Source organism: Salminus brasiliensis, chromosome 11 (assembly GCF_030463535.1).
Source record: "Salminus brasiliensis chromosome 11, fSalBra1.hap2, whole genome shotgun sequence".
Lineage (NCBI taxonomy): Eukaryota > Metazoa > Chordata > Actinopteri > Characiformes > Bryconidae > Salminus > Salminus brasiliensis.
In genome coordinates, this window is record NC_132888.1 from 31960935 (window position 1) to 31979737 (window position 18803).

The 18803-nt window shown below is 38.8% G+C and overlaps 58 pseudogenes; all 58 read right to left on the reverse strand.

The window, feature by feature from the left end:
* Nucleotides 1–143: 143 nt before the first annotated feature.
* Nucleotides 144–262, reverse strand: LOC140567381 (5S ribosomal RNA; annotated as a pseudogene).
* A 185-nt stretch (nucleotides 263–447) lies between these two features.
* On the reverse strand, nucleotides 448–566 carry LOC140572600 (5S ribosomal RNA; annotated as a pseudogene).
* A 185-nt stretch (nucleotides 567–751) lies between these two features.
* On the reverse strand, nucleotides 752–870 carry LOC140569281 (5S ribosomal RNA; annotated as a pseudogene).
* Nucleotides 871–1092: 222 nt separating this feature from the next.
* LOC140566211 (5S ribosomal RNA) lies at nucleotides 1093–1211 on the reverse strand (annotated as a pseudogene).
* A 185-nt stretch (nucleotides 1212–1396) lies between these two features.
* Nucleotides 1397–1515, reverse strand: LOC140571740 (5S ribosomal RNA; annotated as a pseudogene).
* A 185-nt stretch (nucleotides 1516–1700) lies between these two features.
* On the reverse strand, nucleotides 1701–1819 carry LOC140568598 (5S ribosomal RNA; annotated as a pseudogene).
* Nucleotides 1820–2004: 185 nt separating this feature from the next.
* On the reverse strand, nucleotides 2005–2123 carry LOC140570224 (5S ribosomal RNA; annotated as a pseudogene).
* Nucleotides 2124–2308: 185 nt separating this feature from the next.
* Nucleotides 2309–2427, reverse strand: LOC140568063 (5S ribosomal RNA; annotated as a pseudogene).
* A 185-nt stretch (nucleotides 2428–2612) lies between these two features.
* Nucleotides 2613–2731, reverse strand: LOC140566709 (5S ribosomal RNA; annotated as a pseudogene).
* Nucleotides 2732–2953: 222 nt separating this feature from the next.
* LOC140569282 (5S ribosomal RNA) lies at nucleotides 2954–3072 on the reverse strand (annotated as a pseudogene).
* Nucleotides 3073–3257: 185 nt separating this feature from the next.
* On the reverse strand, nucleotides 3258–3376 carry LOC140570708 (5S ribosomal RNA; annotated as a pseudogene).
* Nucleotides 3377–3562: 186 nt separating this feature from the next.
* Nucleotides 3563–3681, reverse strand: LOC140572890 (5S ribosomal RNA; annotated as a pseudogene).
* Nucleotides 3682–3903: 222 nt separating this feature from the next.
* LOC140570710 (5S ribosomal RNA) lies at nucleotides 3904–4022 on the reverse strand (annotated as a pseudogene).
* Nucleotides 4023–4207: 185 nt separating this feature from the next.
* On the reverse strand, nucleotides 4208–4326 carry LOC140569972 (5S ribosomal RNA; annotated as a pseudogene).
* Nucleotides 4327–4511: 185 nt separating this feature from the next.
* LOC140569973 (5S ribosomal RNA) lies at nucleotides 4512–4630 on the reverse strand (annotated as a pseudogene).
* Nucleotides 4631–4815: 185 nt separating this feature from the next.
* Nucleotides 4816–4934, reverse strand: LOC140570711 (5S ribosomal RNA; annotated as a pseudogene).
* Nucleotides 4935–5119: 185 nt separating this feature from the next.
* Nucleotides 5120–5238, reverse strand: LOC140569283 (5S ribosomal RNA; annotated as a pseudogene).
* A 185-nt stretch (nucleotides 5239–5423) lies between these two features.
* Nucleotides 5424–5542, reverse strand: LOC140566421 (5S ribosomal RNA; annotated as a pseudogene).
* Nucleotides 5543–5727: 185 nt separating this feature from the next.
* Nucleotides 5728–5846, reverse strand: LOC140569284 (5S ribosomal RNA; annotated as a pseudogene).
* Nucleotides 5847–6372: 526 nt separating this feature from the next.
* LOC140567035 (5S ribosomal RNA) lies at nucleotides 6373–6491 on the reverse strand (annotated as a pseudogene).
* A 185-nt stretch (nucleotides 6492–6676) lies between these two features.
* LOC140572055 (5S ribosomal RNA) lies at nucleotides 6677–6795 on the reverse strand (annotated as a pseudogene).
* Nucleotides 6796–6980: 185 nt separating this feature from the next.
* Nucleotides 6981–7099, reverse strand: LOC140567036 (5S ribosomal RNA; annotated as a pseudogene).
* A 526-nt stretch (nucleotides 7100–7625) lies between these two features.
* LOC140572891 (5S ribosomal RNA) lies at nucleotides 7626–7744 on the reverse strand (annotated as a pseudogene).
* A 185-nt stretch (nucleotides 7745–7929) lies between these two features.
* Nucleotides 7930–8048, reverse strand: LOC140569286 (5S ribosomal RNA; annotated as a pseudogene).
* A 185-nt stretch (nucleotides 8049–8233) lies between these two features.
* LOC140573366 (5S ribosomal RNA) lies at nucleotides 8234–8352 on the reverse strand (annotated as a pseudogene).
* Nucleotides 8353–8538: 186 nt separating this feature from the next.
* Nucleotides 8539–8657, reverse strand: LOC140569287 (5S ribosomal RNA; annotated as a pseudogene).
* Nucleotides 8658–8879: 222 nt separating this feature from the next.
* LOC140571699 (5S ribosomal RNA) lies at nucleotides 8880–8998 on the reverse strand (annotated as a pseudogene).
* Nucleotides 8999–9184: 186 nt separating this feature from the next.
* LOC140569288 (5S ribosomal RNA) lies at nucleotides 9185–9303 on the reverse strand (annotated as a pseudogene).
* Nucleotides 9304–9488: 185 nt separating this feature from the next.
* Nucleotides 9489–9607, reverse strand: LOC140569289 (5S ribosomal RNA; annotated as a pseudogene).
* Nucleotides 9608–9792: 185 nt separating this feature from the next.
* LOC140569290 (5S ribosomal RNA) lies at nucleotides 9793–9911 on the reverse strand (annotated as a pseudogene).
* Nucleotides 9912–10096: 185 nt separating this feature from the next.
* Nucleotides 10097–10215, reverse strand: LOC140569291 (5S ribosomal RNA; annotated as a pseudogene).
* A 185-nt stretch (nucleotides 10216–10400) lies between these two features.
* Nucleotides 10401–10519, reverse strand: LOC140572760 (5S ribosomal RNA; annotated as a pseudogene).
* A 185-nt stretch (nucleotides 10520–10704) lies between these two features.
* Nucleotides 10705–10823, reverse strand: LOC140573367 (5S ribosomal RNA; annotated as a pseudogene).
* A 186-nt stretch (nucleotides 10824–11009) lies between these two features.
* Nucleotides 11010–11128, reverse strand: LOC140569292 (5S ribosomal RNA; annotated as a pseudogene).
* Nucleotides 11129–11350: 222 nt separating this feature from the next.
* Nucleotides 11351–11469, reverse strand: LOC140569293 (5S ribosomal RNA; annotated as a pseudogene).
* Nucleotides 11470–11654: 185 nt separating this feature from the next.
* Nucleotides 11655–11773, reverse strand: LOC140572761 (5S ribosomal RNA; annotated as a pseudogene).
* Nucleotides 11774–11958: 185 nt separating this feature from the next.
* LOC140573369 (5S ribosomal RNA) lies at nucleotides 11959–12077 on the reverse strand (annotated as a pseudogene).
* Nucleotides 12078–12263: 186 nt separating this feature from the next.
* On the reverse strand, nucleotides 12264–12382 carry LOC140569294 (5S ribosomal RNA; annotated as a pseudogene).
* A 222-nt stretch (nucleotides 12383–12604) lies between these two features.
* LOC140571701 (5S ribosomal RNA) lies at nucleotides 12605–12723 on the reverse strand (annotated as a pseudogene).
* A 186-nt stretch (nucleotides 12724–12909) lies between these two features.
* Nucleotides 12910–13028, reverse strand: LOC140572176 (5S ribosomal RNA; annotated as a pseudogene).
* A 185-nt stretch (nucleotides 13029–13213) lies between these two features.
* Nucleotides 13214–13332, reverse strand: LOC140569295 (5S ribosomal RNA; annotated as a pseudogene).
* A 185-nt stretch (nucleotides 13333–13517) lies between these two features.
* Nucleotides 13518–13636, reverse strand: LOC140569298 (5S ribosomal RNA; annotated as a pseudogene).
* A 185-nt stretch (nucleotides 13637–13821) lies between these two features.
* LOC140569299 (5S ribosomal RNA) lies at nucleotides 13822–13940 on the reverse strand (annotated as a pseudogene).
* Nucleotides 13941–14126: 186 nt separating this feature from the next.
* On the reverse strand, nucleotides 14127–14245 carry LOC140566118 (5S ribosomal RNA; annotated as a pseudogene).
* Nucleotides 14246–14467: 222 nt separating this feature from the next.
* On the reverse strand, nucleotides 14468–14586 carry LOC140569300 (5S ribosomal RNA; annotated as a pseudogene).
* Nucleotides 14587–14771: 185 nt separating this feature from the next.
* Nucleotides 14772–14890, reverse strand: LOC140570712 (5S ribosomal RNA; annotated as a pseudogene).
* Nucleotides 14891–15075: 185 nt separating this feature from the next.
* On the reverse strand, nucleotides 15076–15194 carry LOC140569976 (5S ribosomal RNA; annotated as a pseudogene).
* Nucleotides 15195–15379: 185 nt separating this feature from the next.
* LOC140569301 (5S ribosomal RNA) lies at nucleotides 15380–15498 on the reverse strand (annotated as a pseudogene).
* Nucleotides 15499–15683: 185 nt separating this feature from the next.
* Nucleotides 15684–15802, reverse strand: LOC140572080 (5S ribosomal RNA; annotated as a pseudogene).
* Nucleotides 15803–15987: 185 nt separating this feature from the next.
* LOC140571729 (5S ribosomal RNA) lies at nucleotides 15988–16106 on the reverse strand (annotated as a pseudogene).
* A 185-nt stretch (nucleotides 16107–16291) lies between these two features.
* LOC140571730 (5S ribosomal RNA) lies at nucleotides 16292–16410 on the reverse strand (annotated as a pseudogene).
* A 222-nt stretch (nucleotides 16411–16632) lies between these two features.
* LOC140570271 (5S ribosomal RNA) lies at nucleotides 16633–16751 on the reverse strand (annotated as a pseudogene).
* Nucleotides 16752–16973: 222 nt separating this feature from the next.
* Nucleotides 16974–17092, reverse strand: LOC140566816 (5S ribosomal RNA; annotated as a pseudogene).
* A 185-nt stretch (nucleotides 17093–17277) lies between these two features.
* On the reverse strand, nucleotides 17278–17396 carry LOC140569302 (5S ribosomal RNA; annotated as a pseudogene).
* Nucleotides 17397–17581: 185 nt separating this feature from the next.
* LOC140572391 (5S ribosomal RNA) lies at nucleotides 17582–17700 on the reverse strand (annotated as a pseudogene).
* A 186-nt stretch (nucleotides 17701–17886) lies between these two features.
* Nucleotides 17887–18005, reverse strand: LOC140572716 (5S ribosomal RNA; annotated as a pseudogene).
* A 185-nt stretch (nucleotides 18006–18190) lies between these two features.
* On the reverse strand, nucleotides 18191–18309 carry LOC140569303 (5S ribosomal RNA; annotated as a pseudogene).
* A 222-nt stretch (nucleotides 18310–18531) lies between these two features.
* On the reverse strand, nucleotides 18532–18650 carry LOC140572892 (5S ribosomal RNA; annotated as a pseudogene).
* Between the last annotated feature and the right edge of the window lie 153 nt (nucleotides 18651–18803).

An 18803-nucleotide genomic window follows, 5' to 3' on the forward strand; every position in this document is an offset into this window, starting at 1 on the left:
GACCATATTTGTTCAAAACCAAGCAAAAGCATTCCATTTCAACACATCAACATTTACAACACAAAAGAGTTTCAACTACAAATTTGTGCAAAAGATGTAAATAACATGGAAATGTAAGCTTTAATTGTTTGCAGGATTGGAAAAGCTTACAACACCTGGTATTCCCAGACAGTCTCCCATTCAAGTACTAACCAGGCCCAACCCTAGGTAGCTTCTGAGATCAGACTAGATCAGGCATTCTAAGGGTGGAATGGCCTTAAGCAGAAGCACCTTGCAAACTAGAGGATTCAAATTTCATAGCTAAGACCATATTTGTTCAAAACCAAGCAAAAGCATTCCATTTCAACACATCAACATTTACAACACAAAAGAGTTTCAACTACAAATTTGTGCAAAAGATGTAAAAAACATGGAAATGTAAGCTTTAATTGTTTGCAGGATTGGAAAAGCTTACAACACCTGGTATTCCCAGACAGTCTCCCATTCAAGTACTAACCAGGCCCAACCCTAGGCAGCTTCTGAGATCAGACGAGATCAGGCATTCTAAGGGTGGAATGGCCGTAAGCAGAAGCACCTTGCAAACTAGAGGATTCAAATTTCATAGCTAAGACCATATTTGTTCAAAACCAAGCAAAAGCATTCCATTTCAACACATCAACATTTACAACACAAAAGAGTTTCAACTACAAATTTGTGCAAAAGATTTAAATAACATGGAAATGTAAGCTTTAATTGTTTGCAGGATTGGAAAAGCTTACAACACCTGGTATTCCCAGACAGTCTCCCATTCAAGTACTAACCAGGCCCAACCCTAGGTAGCTTCTGAGATCAGACGAGATCAGGCATTCTAAGGGTGGAATGGCCGTAAGCAAAAGCACCTTGCAAACTAGAGGATTCAAATTTCATAGCTAAGACCATATTTGTTCAAAACCAAGCAAAAGCATTCCATTTCAACACATCAACATTTACAATACAAAGCATTCCATTTCAACACATCAACATTTACAACACAAAAGAGTTTCATCTACAAATTTGTGCAAAAGATGTAAATAACATGGAAATGTAAGCTTTAATTGTTTGCAGGATTGGAAAAGCTTACAACACCTGGTATTCCCAGACAGTCTCCCATTCAAGTACTAACCGTGCCCAACCCTAGGTAGCTTCTGAGATCAGACGAGATCAGGCATTCTAAGGGTGGAATGGCCATAAGCAGAAGCACCTTGCAAACTAGAGGATTCAAATTTCATAGCTAAGACCATATTTGTTCAAAACCAAGCAAAAGCATTCCATTTCAACACATCAACATTTACAACACAAAAGAGTTTCAACTACAAATTTGTGCAAAAGATGTAAATAACATGGAAATGTAAGCTTTAATTGTTTGCAGGATTGGAAAAGCTTACAACACCTGATATTCCCAGACAGTCTCCCATTCAAGTACTAACCAGGCCCAACCCTAGTTAGCTTCTGAGATCAGACGAGATCAGGCATTCTAAGGGTGGAATGGCCGTAAGCAGAAGCACCTTCCAAACTAGAGGATTCAAATTTCATAGCTAAGACCATATTTGTTCAAAACCAAGCAAAAGCATTCCATTTCAACACATCAACATTTACAACACAAAAGAGTTTCAACTACAAATTTGTGCAAAAGATGTAAATAACATGGAAATGTAAGCTTTAATTGTTTGCAGGATTGGAAAAGCTTACAACACCTGATATTCCCAGAAAGTCTCCCATTCAAGTACTAACCAGGCCCAACCCTAGGTAGCTTCTGAGATCAGACGAGATCAGGTATTCTAAGGGTGGAATGGTCGTAAGCAGAACTACCTTGCGAACTAGAGGATTCAAATTTCATAGCTAAGACCATATTTGTTCAAAACCAAGCAAAAACATTCCATTTCAACACATCAACATTTACAACACAAAAGAGTTTCAACTACAAATTTGTGCAAAAGATGTAAATAACATGGAAATGTAAGCTTTAATTGTTTGCAGGATTGGAAAAGCTTACAACACCTGGTATTCCCAGACAGTCTCCCATTCAAGTACTAACCAGGCCCAACCCTAGGTAGCTTCTGAGATCAGACGAGATCAGGCATTCTGAGGGTGGAATGGCCGTAAGCAGAAGCACCTAGCAAACTAGAGGATTCAAATTTCATAGCTAAGACCATATTTGTTCAAAACCAAGCAAAAGCATTCCATTTCAACACATCAATATTTACAACACAAAAGAGTTTCAACTACAAATTTGTGCAAAAGATGTAAATAACATGGAAATGTAAGCTTTAATTGTTTGCAGGACTGGAAAAGCTTACAACACCTGGTATTCCCAGACAGTCTCCCATTCAAGTACTAACCAGGCCCAACCCTTGGTAGCTTCTGAGATGAGACAAGATCAGGCATTCTAAGGATGGAATGGCCGCAAGCAGAAGCACCTTGCAAACTAGAGGATTCAAATTTCATAGCTAAGACCATATTTGTTCAAAACCAAGCAAAAGCATTCCATTTCAACACATCAACATTTACAACACAAAAGAGTTTCATCTACAAATTTGTGCAAAAGATGTAAATTACATGGAAATGTAAGCTTTAATTGTTTGCAGGATTGGAAAAGCTTACAACACCTGGTATTCCCAGACAGTCTCCCATTCAAGTACTAACCGTGCCCAACCCTAGGTAGCTTCTGAGATCAGACGAGATCAGGCATTCTAAGGGTAGAATGGCCGTAAGCAGAAGCACCTTGCAAACTAGAGGATTCAAATTTCATAGCTAAGACCATATTTGTTCAAAACCAAGCAAAAGCATTCCATTTCAACACATCAACATTTACAACACAAAGCATTCCATTTTAACACATCAACATTTACAACACAAAAGAGTTTCATCTACAAATTTGTGCAAAAGATGTAAATAACATGGAAATGTAAGCTTTAATTGTTTGCAGGATTGGAAAAGCTTACAACACCTGGTATTCCCAGACAGTCTCCCATTCAAGTACTAACCAGGCCCAACCCTAGGTAGCTTCTGAGATCAGACGAGATCAGGCATTCTAAGGGTGGAATGGCCGTAAGCAGAAGCACCTTCCAAACTAGAGGATTCAAATTTCATAGCTAAGACCATATTTGTTCAAAACCAAGCAAAAGCATTCCATTTCAACACATCAACATTTACAACACAAAAGAGTTTCATCTACAAATTTGTGCAAAAGATTTAAATAACATGGAAATGTAAGCTTTAATTGTTTGCAGGATTGGAAAAGCTTACAACACCTGATATTCCCAGACAGTCTCCCATTCAAGTACTAACCAGGCCCAACCCTAGGTAGCTTCTGAGATCAGACGAGATCAGGCATTCTAAGGGTGGAATGGCCGTAAGCAGAAGCACCTTGCAAACCTAGAGGATTCAAATTTCATAGCTAAGACCATATTTGTTCAAAACCAAGCAAAAGCATTCCATTTCAACACATCAACATTTACAACACAAAAGAGTTTCAACTACAAATTTGTGCAAAAGATGTAAATAACATGGAAATGTAAGCTTTAATTGTTTGCAGGATTGGAAAAGCTTACAACACCTGGTATTCCCAGACAGTCTCCCATTCAAGTACTAACCGTGCCCAACCCTAGGTAGCTTCTGAGATCAGACGAGATCAGGCATTCTAAGGGTGGAATGGCCGTAAGCAGAAGCACCTTGCAAACTAGAGGATTCAAATTTCATAGCTAAGACCATATTTGTTCAAAACCAAGCAAAAGCATTCCATTTCAACACATCAACATTTACAACACAAAGCATTCCATTTCAACACATCAACATTTACAACACAAAAGAGTTTCATCTACAAATTTGTGCAAAAGATGTAAATAACATGGAAATATAAGCTTTAATTGTTTGCAGGATTGGAAAAGCTTACAACACCTGATATTCCCAGACAGTCTCCCATTCAAGTACTAACCAGGCCCAACCCTAGGTAGCTTCTGAGATCAGACGAGATCAGGCATTCTAAGGGTGGAATGGCCGTAAGCAGAAGCACCTTGCAAACTAGAGGATTCAAATTTCATAGCTAAGACCATATTTGTTCAAAACCAAGCAAAAGCATTCCATTTCAACACATCAACATTTACAACACAAAAGAGTTTCAACTACAAATTTGTGCAAAAGATGTAAATAACATGGAAATGTAAGCTTTAATTGTTTGCAGGATTGGAAAAGCTTACAACACCTGGTATTCCCAGACAGTCTCCCATTCAAGTACTAACCAGGCCCAACCCTAGGTAGCTTCTGAGATCAGACGAGATCAGGAATTCTAAGGGTGGAATGGCCGTAAGCAGAAGCACCTTGCAAACTAGAGGATTCAAATTTCATAGCTAAGACCATATTTGTTCAAAACCAAGCAAAAGCATTCCATTTCAACACATCAACATTTACAACACAAAAGAGTTTCAACTACAAATTTGTGCAAAAGATGTAAATAACATGGAAATGTAAGCTTTAATTGTTTGCAGGATTGGAAAAGCTTACAACACCTGGTATTCCCAGACAGTCTCCCATTCAAGTACTAACCAGGCCCAACCCTAGGTAGCTTCTGAGATCAGACGAGATCAGGAATTCTAAGGGTGGAATGGCCGTAAGCAGAAGCACCTTGCAAACTAGAGGATTCAAATTTCATAGCTAAGACCATATTTGTTCAAAACCAAGCAAAAGCATTCCATTTCAACACATCAACATTTACAACACAAAAGAGTTTCAACTACAAATTTGTGCAAAAGATGTAAATAACATGGAAATGTAAGCTTTAATTGTTTGCAGGATTGGAAAAGCTTACAACACCTGATATTCCCAGACAGTCTCCCATTCAAGTACTAACCAGGCCCAACCCTAGGTAGCTTCTGAGATCAGACGAGATCAGGCATTCTAAGGGTGGAATGGCCGTAAGCAGAAGCACCTTGCAAACTAGAGGATTCAAATTTCATAGCTAAGACCATATTTGTTCAAAACCAAGCAAAAGCATTCCATTTCAACACATCAACATTTACAACACAAAAGAGTTTCAACTACAAATTTGTGCAAAAGATGTAAATAACATGGAAATGTAAGCTTTAATTGTTTGCAGGATTGGAAAAGCTTACAACACCTGGTATTCCCAGACAGTCTCCCATTCAAGTACTAACCAGGCCCAACCCTAGGTAGCTTCTGAGATCAGACGAGATCAGGCATTCTAAGGGTGGAATGGCCGTAAGCAGAAGCACCTTGCAAACTAGAGGATTCAAATTTCATAGCTAAGACCATATTTGTTCAAAACCAAGCAAAAGCATTCCATTTCAACACATCAACATTTACAACACAAAAGAGTTTCAACTACAAATTTGTGCAAAAGATGTAAATAACATGGAAATGAAAGCTTTAATTGTTTGCAGGATTGGAAAAGCTTACAACACCTGGTATTCCCAGACAGTCTCCCATTCAAGTACTAACCAGACCCAACCCTAGGTAGCTTCTGAGATCAGACAAGATCAGGCATTCTAAGGGTGGAATGGCCGTAAGCAGAAGCACCTTGCAAACTAGAGGATTCAAACTTCATAGCTAAGACCATATTTGTTCAAAACCAAGCAAAAGCATTCCATTTCAACACATCAACATTTACAACACAAAAGAGTTTCATCTACAAATTTGTGCAAAAGATGTAAATAACATGGAAATGTAAGCTTTAATTGTTTGCAGGATTGGAAAAGCTTACAACACCTGGTATTCCCAGACAGTCTCCCATTCAAGTACTAACCAGGCCCAACCCTAGGTAGCTTCTGAGATCAGACGAGATCAGGCATTCTAAGGGTGGAATGGCCGTAAGCAGAAGCACCTTGCAAACTAGAGGATTCAAATTTCATAGCTAAGACCATATTTGTTCAAAACCAAGCAAAAGCATTCCATTTCAACACATCAACATTTACAACACAAAAGAGTTTCAACTACAAATTTGTGCAAAAGATGTAAATAACATGGAAATGTAAGCTTTAATTTTTTGCAGGATTGGAAAAGCTTACAACACCTGGTATTCCCAGACAGTCTCCCATTCAAGTACTAACCGTGCCCAAACCTAGGTAGCTTGTGAGATCAGACGAGATAAGGAGTTCTAAGGATGGAATGGCCATAAGCAGAAGCACCTTGCAAACTAGAGGATTCAAATTTCATAGCTAAGACCATATTTGTTCAAAACCAAGCAAAAGCATTCCATTTCAACACATCAACATTTACAACACAAAGCATTCCATTTCAACACATCAACATTTACAACACAAAAGAGTTTCAACTACAAATTTGTGCAAAAGATGTAAATAACATGGAAATGTAAGCTTTAATTGTTTGCAGGATTGGAAAAGCTTACAACACCTGGTATTCCCAGACAGTCTCCCATTCAAGTACTAACCAGGCCCAACCCTAGGTAGCTTCTGAGATCAGACAACATCAGGCGTTCTAAGGGTGGAATGGCCGTAAGCAGAAGAACCTTGCAAACTAGAGGATTCAAATTTCATAGATAAGACCATATTTGTTCGAAACCAAGCAAAAGCATTCCATTTCAACACATAAACATTTACAACACAAAAGAGTTTCAACTACAAATTTGTGCAAAAGATGTAAATAACATGGAAATGTAAGCTTTAACTGTTTGCAGGATTGGAAAAGCTTACAACACCTGGTATTCCCAGACAGTCTCCCATTCAAGTACTAACCAGGCCCAACCCGAGGTAGCTTCTGAGATCAGACGAGATCAGGCATTCTAAGGGTGGAATGGCCGTAAGCAGAAGCACCTTGCAAACTAGAGGATTCAAATTTCATAGCTAAGACCATATTTGTTCAAAACCAAGCAAAAGCATTCCATTTCAACACATCAACATTTACAACACATAAGAGTTTCAACTACAAATTTGTGCAAAAGATGTAAATAACATGGAAATGTAAGCTTTAATTGTTTGCAGGATTGGAAAAGCTTACAACACCTGGTATTCCCAGACAGTCTCCCATTCAAGTACTAACCAGGCCCAACCCTAGGTAGCTTCTGAGATCAGACAACATCAGGCGTTCTAAGGGTGGAATGGCCGTAAGCAGAAGAACCTTGCAAACTAGAGGATTCAAATTTCATAGATAAGACCATACTTGTTCGACACCAAGCAAAAGCATTCCATTTCAACACATCAACATTTACAACACAAAAGAGTTTCAACTACAAATTTGTGCAAAAGATGTAAATAACATGGAAATGTAAGCTTTAATTGTTTGCAGGATTGGAAAAGCTTACAATACCTGGTATTCTCAGACAGTCTCCCATTCAAGTACTAACCGTGCCCATCCCTAGGTAGCTTCTGAGATCAGACAACATCAGGCGTTCTAAGGGTGGAATGGCCGCAAGGAGCAGCACCTTGCAAACTAGAGGATTCAAATTTCATAGCTAAGACCATATTTGTTCAAAACCAAGCAAAAGCATTCAATTTCAACACATCAACATTTACAACACAAAGCATTCCATTTCAACACATCAACATTTACAACACAAAAGAGTTTCAACTACAAATTTGTGCAAAAGATGTAAATAACATGGAAATGTAAGCTTTAATTGTTTGCAGGATTGGAAAAGCTTACAACACCTGGTATTCCCAGACAGTCTCCCATTCAAGTACTAACCGTGCCCAACCCTAGGTAGCTTCTGAGATCAGACGAGATCAGGCATTCTAAGGGTGGAATGGCCGTAAGCAGAAGCATCTTGCAAACTAGAGGATTCAAATTTCATAGCTAAGACCATATTTGTTCAAAACCAAGCAAAAGCATTCCATTTCAACACATCAACATTTACAACACAAAAGAGTTTCAACTACAAATTTGTGCAAAAGATGTAAATAACATGGAAATGTAAGCTTTAATTGTTTGCAGGATTGGAAAAGCTTACAACACCTGGTATTCCCAGACAGTCTCCCATTCAAGTACTAACCAGGCCCAACCCTAGGTAGCTTCTGAGATCAGACGAGATCAGGCATTCTAAGGGTGGAATGGCCGTAAGCAGAAGCACCTTGCAAACTAGAGGATTCAAATTTCATAGCTAAGACCATATTTGTTCAAAACCAAGCAAAAGCATTCCATTTCAACACATCAACATTTACAACACAAAAGAGTTTCAACTACAAATTTGTGCAAAAGATGTAAATAACATGGAAAGGTAAGCTTTAATTGTTTGCAGGATTGGAAAAGCTTACAACACCTGGTATTCCCAGACAGTCTCCCATTCAAGTACTAACCAGGCCCAACCCTAGGTAGCTTCTGAGACCAGACGAGATCAGGCATTCTAAGGGTGGAATGGCCGTAGGCAAAAGCACCTTGCAAACCTAGAGGATTCAAATTTCATAGCTAAGACCATATTTGTTCAAAACCAAGCAAAAGCATTCCATTTCAACACATCAACATTTACAACACAAAAGAGTTTCAACTACAAATTTGTGCAAAAGATGTAAATAACATGGAAATGTAAGCTTTAATTGTTTGCAGGATTGGAAAAGCTTACAACACCTGGTATTCCCAGACAGTCTCCCATTCAAGTACTAACCAGGCCCAACCCTAGGTAGCTTCTGAGATCAGACGAGATCAGGCATTCTAAGGGTGGAATGGCCGTAAGCAGAAGCACCTTGCAAACTAGAGGATTCAAATTTCATAGCTAAGACCATATTTGTTCAAAACCAAGCAAAAGCATTCCATTTCAACACATCAACATTTACAACACAAAGAATTCCATTTCAACACATCAACATTTACAACACAAAAGAGTTTCATCTACAAATTTGTGCAAAAGATGTAAATAACATGGAAATGTAAGCTTTAATTGTTTGCAGGATTGGAAAAGCTTACAACACCTGATATTCCCAGACAGTCTCCCATTCAAGTACTAACCAGGCCCAACCCTAGGTAGCTTCTGAGATCAGACGAGATCAGGCATTCTAAGGGTGGAATGGCCATAAGCAGAAGCACCTTGCAAACCTAGAGGATTCAAATTTCATAGCTAAGACCATATTTGTTCAAAACCAAGCAAAAGCATTCCATTTCAACACATCAACATTTACAACACAAAAGAGTTTCAACTACAAATTTGTGCAAAAGATGTAAATAACATGGAAATGTAAGCTTTAATTGTTTGCAGGATTGGAAAAGCTTACAACACCTGGTATTCCCAGACAGTCTCCCATTCAAGTACTAACCAGGCCCAACCCTAGGTAGCTTCTGAGATCAGACGAGATCAGGCATTCTAAGGGTGGAATGGCCGTAAGCAGAAGCACCTTGCAAACTAGAGGATTCAAATTTCATAGCTAAGACCATATTTGTTCAAAACCAAGCAAAAGCATTCCATTTCAACACATCAACATTTACAACACAAAAGAGTTTCAACTACAAATTTGTGCAAAAGATGTAAAAAACATGGAAATGTAAGCTTTAATTGTTTGCAGGATTGGAAAAGCTTACAACACCTGGTATTCCCAGACAGTCTCCCATTCAAGTACTAACCAGGCCCAACCCTAGGTAGCTTCTGAGATCAGACGAGATCAGGCATTCTAAGGGTGGAATGGCCGTAAGCAGAAGCACCTTGCAAACTAGAGGATTCAAATTTCATAGCTAAGACCATATTTGTTCAAAACCAAGCAAAAGCATTCCATTTCAACACATCAACATTTACAACACAAAAGAGTTTCAACTACAAATTTGTGCAAAAGATGTAAATAACATGGAAATGTAAGCTTTAATTGTTTGCAGGATTGGAAAAGCTTACAACACCTGGTATTCCCAGACAGTCTCCCATTCAAGTACTAACCAGGCCCAACCCTAGGTAGCTTCTGAGATCAGACGAGATCAGGCATTCTAAGGGTGGAATGGCCGTAAGCAGAAGCACCTTGCAAACTAGAGGATTCAAATTTCATAGCTAAGACCATATTTGTTCAAAACCAAGCAAAAGCATTCCATTTCAACACATCAACATTTACAACACAAAAGAGTTTCAACTACAAATTTGTGCAAAAGATGTAAATAACATGGAAATGTAAGCTTTAATTGTTTGCAGGGTTGGAAAAGCTTACAACACCTGGTATTCCCAGACAGTCTCCCATTCAAGTACTAACCAGGCCCAACCCTAGGTAGCTTCTGAGATCAGACGAGATCAGGCATTCTAAGGGTGGAATGGCCGTAAGCAGAAGCACCTTGCAAACTAGAGGATTCAAATTTCATAGCTAAGACCATATTTGTTCAAAACCAAGCAAAAGCATTCCATTTCAACACATCAACATTTACAACACAAAAGAGTTTCAACTACAAATTTGTGCAAAAGATGTAAATAACATGGAAATGTAAGCTTTAATTGTTTGCAGGATTGGAAAAGCTTACAACACCTGGTATTCCCAGACAGTCTCCATTTCAAGTACTAACCAGGCCCAACCCTAGGTAGCTTCTGAGATCAGACGAGATCAGGCATTCTAAGGGTGGAATGGCCGTAAGCAGAAGCACCTTGCAAACTAGAGGATTCAAATTTCATAGCTAAGACCATATTTGTTCAAAACCAAGCAAAAGCATTCCATTTCAACACATCAACATTTACAACACAAAAGAGTTTCAACTACAAATTTGTGCAAAAGATGTAAATAACATGGAAAGGTAAGCTTTAATTGTTTGCAGGATTGGAAAAGCTTACAACACCTGGTATTCCCAGACAGTCTCCCATTCAAGTACTAACCAGGCCCAACCCTAGGTAGCTTCTGAGACCAGACGAGATCAGGCATTCTAAGGGTGGAATGGCCGTAGGCAAAAGCACCTTGCAAACCTAGAGGATTCAAATTTCATAGCTAAGACCATATTTGTTCAAAACCAAGCAAAAGCATTCCATTTCAACACATCAACATTTACAACACAAAAGAGTTTCAACTACAAATTTGTGCAAAAGATGTAAATAACATGGAAATGTAAGCTTTAATTGTTTGCAGGATTGGAAAAGCTTACAACACCTGGTATTCCCAGACAGTCTCCCATTCAAGTACTAACCAGGCCCAACCCTAGGTAGCTTCTGAGATCAGACGAGATCAGGCATTCTAAGGGTGGAATGGCCGTAAGCAGAAGCACCTTGCAAACTAGAGGATTCAAATTTCATAGCTAAGACCATATTTGTTCAAAATCAAGCAAAAGCATTCCATTTCAACACATCAACATTTACAACACAAAGAATTCCATTTCAACACATCAACATTTACAACACAAAAGAGTTTCATCTACAAATTTGTGCAAAAGATGTAAATAACATGGAAATGTAAGCTTTAATTGTTTGCAGGATTGGAAAAGCTTACAACACCTGGTATTCCCAGACAGTCTCCCATTCAAGTACTAACCAGGCCCAACCCTAGGTAGCTTCTGAGATCAGACGAGATCAGGCATTCTAAGGGTGGAATGGCCGTAAGCAGAAGCACCTTGCAAACTAGAGGATTCAAATTTCATAGCTAAGACCATATTTGTTCAAAACCAAGCAAAAGCATTCCATTTCAACACATCAACATTTACAACACAAAAGAGTTTCAACTACAAATTTGTGCAAAAGATGTAAATAACATGGAAATGTAAGCTTTAATTGTTTGCAGGATTGGAAAAGCTTACAACACCTGGTATTCCCAGACAGTCTCCATTTCAAGTACTAACCAGGCCCAACCCTAGGTAGCTTCTGAGATCAGACGAGATCAGGCATTCTAAGGGTGGAATGGCCGTAAGCAGAAGCACCTTGCAAACTAGAGGATTCAAATTTCATAGCTAAGACCATATTTGTTCAAAACCAAGCAAAAGCATTCCATTTCAACACATCAACATTTACAACACAAAAGAGTTTCAACTACAAATTTGTGCAAAAGATGTAAATAACATGGAAAGGTAAGCTTTAATTGTTTGCAGGATTGGAAAAGCTTACAACACCTGGTATTCCCAGACAGTCTCCCATTCAAGTACTAACCAGGCCCAACCCTAGGTAGCTTCTGAGACCAGACGAGATCAGGCATTCTAAGGGTGGAATGGCCGTAGGCAAAAGCACCTTGCAAACCTAGAGGATTCAAATTTCATAGCTAAGACCATATTTGTTCAAAACCAAGCAAAAGCATTCCATTTCAACACATCAACATTTACAACACAAAAGAGTTTCAACTACAAATTTGTGCAAAAGATGTAAATAACATGGAAATGTAAGCTTTAATTGTTTGCAGGATTGGAAAAGCTTACAACACCTGGTATTCCCAGACAGTCTCCCATTCAAGTACTAACCAGGCCCAACCCTAGGTAGCTTCTGAGATCAGACGAGATCAGGCATTCTAAGGGTGGAATGGCCGTAAGCAAAAGCACCTTGCAAACTAGAGGATTCAAATTTCATAGCTAAGACCATATTTGTTCAAAACCAAGCAAAAGCATTCCATTTCAACACATCAACATTTACAACACAAAGAATTCCATTTCAACACATCAACATTTACAACACAAAAGAATTTCATCTACAAATTTGTGCAAAAGATGTAAATAACATGGAAATGTAAGCTTTAATTGTTTGCAGGATTGGAAAAGCTTACAACACCTGATATTCCCAGACAGTCTCCCATTCAAGTACTAACCAGGCCCAACCCTAGGTAGCTTCTGAGATCAGACGAGATCAGGCATTCTAAGGGTGGAATGGCCATAAGCAGAAGCACCTTGCAAACCTAGAGGATTCAAATTTCATAGCTAAGACCATATTTGTTCAAAACCAAGCAAAAGCATTCCATTTCAACACATCAACATTTACAACACAAAAGAGTTTCAACTACAAATTTGTGCAAAAGATGTAAATAACATGGAAATGTAAGCTTTAATTGTTTGCAGGATTGGAAAAGCTTACAACACCTGGTATTCCCAGACAGTCTCCCATTCAAGTACTAACCAGGCCCAACCCTAGGTAGCTTCTGAGATCAGACAAGATCAGGCATTCTAAGGGTGGAATGGCCGTAAGCAGAAGCACCTTGCAAACTAGAGGATTCAAATTTCATAGCTAAGACCATATTTGTTCAAAACCAAGCAAAAGCATTCCATTTCAACACATCAACATTTACAACACAAAAGAGTTTCAACTACAAATTTGTGCAAAAGATGTAAAAAACATGGAAATGTAAGCTTTAATTGTTTGCAGGATTGGAAAAGCTTACAACACCTGGTATTCCCAGACAGTCTCCCATTCAAGTACTAACCAGGCCCAACCCTAGGTAGCTTCTGAGATCAGACGAGATCAGGCATTCTAAGGGTGGAATGGCCGTAAGCAGAAGCACCTTGCAAACTAGAGGATTCAAATTTCATAGCTAAGACCATATTTGTTCAAAACCAAGCAAAAGCATTCCATTTCAACACATCAACATTTACAACACAAAAGAGTTTCAACTACAAATTTGTGCAAAAGATGTAAATAACATGGAAATGTAAGCTTTAATTGTTTGCAGGATTGGAAAAGCTTACAACACCTGGTATTCCCAGACAGTCTCCCATTCAAGTACTAACCAGGCCCAACCCTAGGTAGCTTCTGAGATCAGACGAGATCAGGCATTCTAAGGGTGGAATGGCCGTAAGCAGAAGCACCTTGCAAACTAGAGGATTCAAATTTCATAGCTAAGACCATATTTGTTCAAAACCAAGCAAAAGCATTCCATTTCAACACATCAACATTTACAACACAAAAGAGTTTCAACTACAAATTTGTGCAAAAGATGTAAATAACATGGAAATGTAAGCTTTAATTGTTTGCAGGATTGGAAAAGCTTACAACACCTGGTATTCCCAGACAGTCTCCCATTCAAGTACTAACCAGGCCCAACCCTAGGTAGCTTCTGAGATCAGACGAGATCAGGCATTCTAAGGGTGGAATGGCCGTAAGCAGAAGCACCTTGCAAACCTAGAGGATTCAAATTTCATAGCTAAGACCATATTTGTTCAAAACCAAGCAAAAGCATTCCATTTCAACACATCAACATTTACAACACAAAAGAGTTTCAACTACAAATTTGTGCAAAAGATGTAAATAACATGGAAATGTAAGCTTTAATTGTTTGCAGGATTGGAAAAGCTTACAACACCTGATATTCCCAGACAGTCTCCCATTCAAGTACTAACCAGGCCCAACCCTAGGTAGCTTCTGAGATCAGACGAGATCAGGGATTCTACGGGTGGAATGGCCGTAAGCAGAAGCACCTTGCAAACTAGAGGATTCAAATTTCATAGCTAAGACCATATTTGTTCAAAACCAAGCAAAAGCATTCCATTTCAACACATCAACATTTACAACACAAAGCATTCCATTTCAACACATCAACATTTACAACACAAAAGAGTTTCAACTACAAATTTGTGCAAAAGATGTAAATAACATGGAAATGTAAGCTTTATTTGTTTGCAGGATTGGAAAAGCTTACAACACCTGGTATTCCCAGACAGTCTCCCATTCAAGTACTAACCAGGCCCAACCCTAGGTAGCTTCTGAGATCAGACGAGATCAGGCATTCTAAGGGTGGAATGGCCGTAAGCAGAAGCACCTTGCAAACTAGAGGATTCAAATTTCATAGCTAAGACCATATTTGTTCAAAACCAAGCAAAAGCATTCCATTTCAACACATCAACATTTACAACACAAAAGAGTTTCAACTACAAATTTGTGCAAAAGATGTAAATAACATGGAAATGTAAGCTTTAATTGTTTGCAGGATTGGAAAAGCTTACAACACCTGATATTCCCAGACAGTCTCCCATTCAAGTACTAACCAGGCCCAACCCTAGGTAGCTTCTGAGATCAGACGAGATCAGGCATTCTAAGGGTGGAATGGCCGTAAGCAGAAGCACCTTGCAAACTAGAGGATTCAAATTTCATAGCTAAGACCATATTTGTTCAAAACCAAGCAAAAGCATTCCATTTCAACACATCAACATTTACAACACAAAAGAGTTTCAACTACAAATTTGTGCAAAAGATGTAAATAACATGGAAATGTAAGCTTTAATTGTTTGCAGGGTTGGAAAAGCTTACAACACCTGGTATTCCCAGACAGTCTCCCATTCAAGTACTAACCAGGCCCAACCCTAGGTAGCTTCTGAGATCAGACGAGATCAGGAATTCTAAGGGTGGAATGGCCGTAAGCAGAAGCACCTTGCAAACTAGAGGATTCAAATTTCATAGCTAAGACCATATTTGTTCAAAACCAAGCAAAAGCATTCCATTTCAACACATCAACATTTACAACACAAAAGAGTTTCAACTACAAATTTGTGCAAAAGATGTAAATAACATGGAAATGTAAGCTTTAATTGTTTGCAGGATTGGAAAAGCTTACAACACCTGGTATTCCCAGACAGTCTCCCATTCAAGTACTAACCAGGCCCAACCCTAGGTAGCTTCTGAGATCAGACGAGATCAGGCATTCTAAGGGTGGAATGGCCGTAAGCAGAAGCACCTTGCAAACTAGAGGATTCAAATTTCATAGCTAAGACCATATTTGTTCAAAACCAAGCAAAAGCATTCCATTTCAACACATCAACATTTACAACACAAAAGAGTTTCAACTACAAATTTGTGCAAAAGATGTAAATAACATGGAAATGTAAGCTTTAATTGTTTGCAGGATTGGAAAAGCTTACAACACCTGGTATTCCCAGACAGTCTCCCATTCAAGTACTAACCAGGCCCAACCCTAGGTAGCTTCTGAGATCAGACGAGATCAGGCATTCTAAGTGTGGAATGGCCGTAAGCAGAAGCACCTTGCAAACTAGAGGATTCAAATTTCATAGCTAAGACCATATTTGTTCAAAACCAAGCAAAAGCATTCCATTTCAACACATCAACATTTACAACACAAAAGAGTTTCAACTACAAATTTGTGCAAAAGATGTAAATAACATGGAAATGTAAGCTTTAATTGTTTGCAGGATTGGAAAAGCTTACAACACCTGGTATTCCCAGACAGTCTCCCATTCAAGTACTAACCAGACCCAACCCTAGGTAGCTTCTGAGATCAGACGAGATCAGGCATTCTAAGGGTGGAATGGCCGTAAGCAGAAGCACCTTGCAAACTAGAGGATTCAAATTTCATAGCTAAGACCATATTTGTTCAAAACCAAGCAAAAGCATTCCATTTCAACACATCAACATTTACAACACAAAAGAGTTTCAACTACAAATTTGTGCAAAAGATGTAAATAACATGGAAATGTAAGCTTTAATTGTTTGCAGGATTGGAAAAGCTTACAACACCTGGTATTCCCAGACAGTCTCCCATTCAAGTACTAACCAGACCCAACCCTAGGTAGCTTCTGAGATCAGACGAGATCAGGCATTCTAAGGGTGGAATGGCCGTAAGCAGAAGCACCTTGCAAACTAGAGGATTCAAATTTCATAGCTAAGACCATATTTGTTCAAAACCAAGCAAAAGCATTCCATTTCAACACATCAACATTTACAACACAAAGCATTCCATTTCAACACATCAACATTTACAACACAAAAGAGTTTCATCTACAAATTTGTGCAAAAGATGTAAATAACATGGAAATGTAAGCTTTAATTGTTTGCAGGATTGGAAAAGCTTACAACACCTGGTATTCCCAGACAGTCTCCCATTCAAGTACTAACCAGGCCCAACCCTAGGTAGCTTCTGAGATCAAACGAGATCAGGCATTCTAAGGGTGGAATGGCCGTAAGCAGAAGCACCTTGCAAACTAGAGGATTCAAATTTCATAGCTAAGACCATATTTGTTCAAAACCAAGCAAAAGCATTCCATTTCAACACATCAACATTTACAACACAAAGCATTCCATTTCAACACATCAACATTTACAACACAAAAGAGTTTCATCTACAAATTTGTGCAAAAGATGTAAATAACATGGAAATGTAAGCTTTAATTGTTTGCAGGATTGGAAAAGCTTACAACACCTGATATTCCAAGACAGTCTCCCATTCAAGTACTAACCAGGCCCAACCCTAGGTAGCTTCTGAGAGCAGACGAGATCAGGCATTCTAAGGGTGGAATGGCCGTAAGCAGAAGCACCTTGCAAACTAGAGGATTCAAATTTCATAGCTAAGACCATATTTGTTCAAAACCAAGCAAAAGCATTCCATTTCAACACATCAACATTTACAACACAAAAGAGTTTCAACTACAAATTTGTGCAAAAGATGTAAATAACATGGAAATGTAAGCTTTAATTGTTTGCAGGATTGGAAAAGCTTACAACACCTGGTATTCCCAGACAGTCTCCCATTCAAGTACTAACCAGGCCCAACCCTAGGTAGCTTCTGAGATCAGACGAGATCAGGCATTCTAAGGGTGGAATGGCCGTAAGCAGAAGCACCTTGCAAACTAGAGGATTCAAATTTCATAGCTAAGACCATATTTGTTCAAAACCAAGCAAAAGCATTCCATTTCAACACATCAACATTTACAACACAAAAGAGTTTCAACTACAAATTTGTGCAAAAGATGTAAATAACATGGAAATGTAAGCTTTAATTGTTTGCAGGATTGGAAAAGCTTACAACACCGGGTATTCCCAGACAGTCTCCCATTCAAGTACTAACCAGGCCCAACCCTAGGTAGCTTCTGAGATCAGACGAGATCAGGCATTCTAAGGGTGGAATGGCCGTAGGCAGAAGCACCTTGCAAACCTAGAGGATTCAAATTTCATAGCTAAGACCATATTTGTTCAAAACCAAGCAAAAGCATTCCATTTCAACACATCAACATTTACAACACAAAAGAGTTTCAAATACAAATTTGTGCAAAAGATGTAAATAACATGGAAATGTAAGCTTTAATTGTTTGCAGGATTGGAAAAGCTTACAACACCTGGTATTCCCAGACAGTCTCCCATTCAAGTACTAACCAGGCCCAACCCTAGGTAGCTTCTGAGATCAGACGAGATTAGGCATTCTAAGGGTGGAATGGCCGTAAGCAGAAGCACCTTGCAAACTAGAGGATTCAAATTTCATAGCTCAGACCATATTTGTTCAAAACCAAGCAAAAGCATTCCATTTCAACACATCAACATTTACAACACAAAAGAGTTTCAACTACAAATTTGTGCAAAAGATGTAAATAACATGGAAATGTAAGCTTTAATTGTTTGCAGGATTGGAAAAGCTTACAACACCTGGTATTCCCAGACAGTCTCCCATTCAAGTACTAACCAGGCCCAACCCTAGGTAGCTTCTGAGATCAGACGAGATCAGGCATTCTAAGGGTGGAATGGCCGTAAGCAGAAGCACCTTGCAAACTAGAGGATTCAAATTTCATAGCTAAGACCATATTTGTTCAAAACCAAGCAAAAGCATTCCATTTCAACACATCAACATTTACAACACAAAGCATTCCATTTCAACACATCAACATTTACAACACAAAAGAGTTTCATCTACAAATTTGTGCAAAAGATGTAAATAACATGGAAATGTAAGCTTTAATTGTTTGCAGGATTGGAAAAGCTTACAACACCTGGTATTCCCAGACAGTCTCCCATTCAAGTACTAACCGTGCCCAACCCTAGGTAGCTTCTGAGATCAGACGAGATCAGGCATTCTAAGGGTGGAATGGCCGTAAGCAGAAGCACCTTGCAAACTAGAGGATTCAAATTTCATAGCTGAGACCATATTTGTTCAAAACCAAGCAAAAGCATTCCATTTCAACACATCAACATTTACAACACAAAAGAGTTTCAACTACAAATTTGTGCAAAAGATGTAAAAAACATGGAA